Below are 3,911 nucleotides of genomic sequence, written 5' to 3'. Positions count from 1 at the left end.
AAGTATATTTAAAAGAAAAATTTGAACTTATTACTTCCAAACATATGGTACATTTTGTCATTTTCTGGAAATATGGGGTTAAAAGTTTAGAATATGTATGCCCAAAAGGGGAACCCCAAAACATAAGTCTTGGAAGCTAAGTAACCAGTGACGATTTAAGAAACCTTTGTACTGTTGCCACGTTAGGGACCTTAGGGTAATGAGCATGGTACGTGTTCAACTTTCCCAAATTGCTCATTCGTATGAAACAGTGTAACTAAGGTTAGCTTTGATCTAAAAATAACAAATCTGTTTGTTGCACTGTCTCTTTATCCTCCTGTTGACAATTGAAAGCACGCAATACTTTTCTATAACAACATTCTTTTGTCAAATATTCCTAGTCGTTTATTCTCATTCTCCTCAACATTTTCAGCTTGGATTCTTATATAAGGATTAGGGATAGTGACCCCAAAGTTTCAGTACAACTACCCAGTATCATCTCTCTTTGATATTCCAGAGTTGAAAAATGAACAAGCCTTCTAAGTACTCTACTCCATACCCCGCCCAAGGTACGTACTACCTACTATTATACGATACTACGCACCTTCGATATTAAGGTAGAAGGTTACGAGGTAGTTAAGTGTTGTTCTTTAGTTTTTTGTCCGCTTAGCAGTACTGAGTATTATTCTCTTAGTTTTTTGTTGTTCGATTTTTGTACTATCTGTTGTTTCTTATATTACAGTTATCGTACTTTTGCTGTTATTTCTGCCTGTTTTGTAGAATGCTTATTTGTCCTAGTTTCTTCACTTCCGAATTATTTGTCATACTTTCATTTCTTATTATTTGTCATGCTTTCCGTACTGCTTTGAAAATGCTCTCTTTTGAGGCCGTGAGTGTATTAGAAACAACTTGGTCTCTACCCAGCTGCGTAGGGTAAGATCTGCATAGGGTAAGGTCTGGTAAGGTCTGTGTACACACTAGTGGCCCTCTCCAGACAGAGGCGGATACAAGATTTGAAACTTATGGGTTCCTAGCTAAGGCTCCTCACCGTTCGTTTGGTAAAGTTCGATTTGGTTGGGTTTTGTATGTTATTGATTCGGTTTATCGGTTATCGGTTTGTAAATATGCTAAACCGATAATGGAACGAATATCGTATCGATTGGCGGTGCCTAACATTTCGATTATCGGTTTAACTGATAAGAAATGTCTTCTAAAGGTTAACGGTTTGGTTATATGTTTAACTGACAACTCAATACTGATAAGCCAATATCATTTTTTACGGTTCAATTCATCAATTAAACCGAAATTCGCACCCTCATATTTCCATCAATCTCAAATTAATAAACAATAATAACCAGATAAACTAACGAGTGTTGATATTCAATATATATTAAAAAGTAATAAACCACTCAAACACAACATATAAGAGGAAATCCAAAAAAGAGAGAATGAAGGACCTCATAGTGGCTAGCGGCAACGACAATGGAAGAACCAACGACAATTTTTCAGAAACCTAAAATTTTTAGTTTCTTTTTTTTTAAAAAAACTTCAAAATTGAGATTTGGGCAAAAGTAATACTTCCACCAAGTTTTAAATTGGGCTATGGTCTCTTTTTGGTTCGACTTTTGTGGGTTAAAAAAGAAAAAGAGAAATAAATAAGGCTGCATACGTGTATTACGTGGTGCTTTGTTTAACAGTGAAGGTTTTAAAAAGAAAAAGAGAAATAAAATAAGGCTGCATGAGTGGTGCTTTGTTTAAGTAAAAATAGAGCGAAGGTTAAAAAAACGACGCCAGGGGTGTCGACCCCTGGTCCAATGTGGGCTGACATTTAGCTGGTTCATTCTACACCGTCCAGCCAACAGCGTCACTTGTTATTGGTATCCAACTCAAATTTGTTATATATTTGAGATGTTTCACATTGTAAATAGAAGGTTCGGGTAAGAGTTATGGGTTCCCGGGAACCCATGTACACCCAATGGTGTGGATCCGCCCCTGTCTCCAGATGCCACTGAGAATGTTGTTGTAGTAGTATACATCACAAAGAGTAGTTACGTTAGGGGAATGATATATTATTTCCTACGCACCGACTTAATTAGTTGATGAATTCTTCGTCCTGCTTGCTAGAGGATAAAACATTACCATTTTGGTGGCATGCAGGTTATTATAATCAGGGTCCTCCTCCACCTGTGTTGCCTCCCCCGATGTATGCTGCTCCTCCACCTCGCAAGAACACAGGTTTTCTTAAGGGGATGGTAAGTTTTCTTTAATTTCCCTCCTTATCTAATTTTATTTATTGCTTCTCCCTTTCATTTCTATATGTAGAGATGATAGTGTTCCAATAAATACGTGTTTCGAGAGGAGGGAAAAACATTTAAGAAGAAACTTTGTCTCATTATATATTTGATACTCTTTAATGTTTAGAAACTATTTTAAGTGAACTAATGGAGAAAACAGAAGTGAGAAAAATATTATTCCTTTTTTTTTTTTTTTTGATGGAAAATATCTTTTGTGTTTGGTCCCAAGAAAACGACTTATCTTTTAGAAAGCATATTTCTCGACACATTTTGTTCGTACCAAACACACCCATAATTTGAGTTATAATCACTATATTGCTACCAATGGGATAGAGTAGTAAATAACCGTTACAAGTTTATTTTAATATTAAACGGAGCAAGATAAATAAAGATGTAGAATAAGTGAGAATGTAAGTTAAGGGGTCCTCCTTTTCCGTATTTTTCGCAGTGTGAAAAACTAGGCCTAATTGATTAGGGTTCATTTGCCAAGAATTTTGAGTCTGTTACATTTTCAAAATTGTTTTTGCATTCTCTCCATTTTTTTTGTATTTCTAACTTAGATTTAAGTTAAATATACAGTACTCAACGTAGAGACTTTAGTAATTATGATTGCTATTAGGCTGGTAAATTATTTTAACCCCCCACCTCACACCAAGGTCTGGAGAGTGGACAATTTTAATTTGGGATCGATTATCGGAAATAATAATTGAGATGTGTTCTGCTCTAATACAATGTAAAAAAATGGATTATGAGCCTAACTCAACCCCAAAAGCTAGCTTGTGAGGGGAGGATTGTCCAAGTCTATATAAGGAGTCCACTCATCCCTTAAACCATCCCTTAAACCATCCATGTGATATATTTTGACATATTATTAGAGGTTACTTGGAATTGCATTGATTTGATTGAGGTATTTTGTTGTTTTAGCTGCTACTAATTGCTAGCAGAATATATACATTGAGTTTCTGCCTTTGTTCTGTTGCAGCCTGGCAGCTTTGTGTTGTTATTGCCTCCTAGACGACTGTTGCTGTGACCCCGGATGTCTCTTTCTGTGCTAAGATTCAGTCACATGGAGAGGAGTCCTTTTTTTATTTTCTTGCAATGAGATCAATTTTATGCAAATAAACACTCTAGGATGACCTTTAATTTGTTGTATAAGATGATATACATATTCCGCATTTTCTTGATGATTCTGTAACTTATTTGGAATTTATCTGGTGATGTTCTTCCATATTGACAATTAATTTTTGTTTCCCGGTAGAGTTACAATTTCGTTCTCTATCTTTTCTGTTACCTAACAGAAGGGTATGGAAAAATTACAAACATCAATTGCCACATAAAAATGTCTAATTATTTGATATTTCTCTTAGAGCATAATAAAGTTGATGAAGTATTGTAAATCACATTTAATATAGGAGTTAGGGGTGTACATGGACCGGGTTGGTTTGGATTTTTTAAACATCAAACCAAACTAATTGCGTCGGGTTTTTAAATTTATACACCAAACCAAAAATTAGGGTTTTTCAACCTCGGGTTTTCTCGGGTTATTCGATTTTCTTGGATTTTTCGGTTTTTTCTTTTTTTCCGGAATAGTCTTGATACAATACATATAACTTTTACTTCAAATATTTCTGTCCCAGT

At 35.2% G+C, this 3,911-nt stretch overlaps 1 long non-coding RNA gene across 1 annotated transcript; it reads left to right on the top strand.

The window, feature by feature from the left end:
* The first annotated feature begins 230 nt into the window (after positions 1-230).
* Positions 231-3,483, top strand: LOC132606454 (uncharacterized). Its single transcript, XR_009569879.1, has 3 exons — positions 231-548; positions 2,137-2,231; positions 3,256-3,483. It is a non-coding gene; the product is annotated as an uncharacterized LOC132606454 (long non-coding RNA).
* The last annotated feature ends 428 nt before the right edge of the window (positions 3,484-3,911 follow it).

Source organism: Lycium barbarum, chromosome 8, assembly GCF_019175385.1.
Source record: "Lycium barbarum isolate Lr01 chromosome 8, ASM1917538v2, whole genome shotgun sequence".
Taxonomy (NCBI): domain Eukaryota; kingdom Viridiplantae; phylum Streptophyta; class Magnoliopsida; order Solanales; family Solanaceae; genus Lycium; species Lycium barbarum.
Note: the sequence above shows the minus strand (reverse complement) of the source record. Positions and strands in the feature narration are given on the sequence as shown.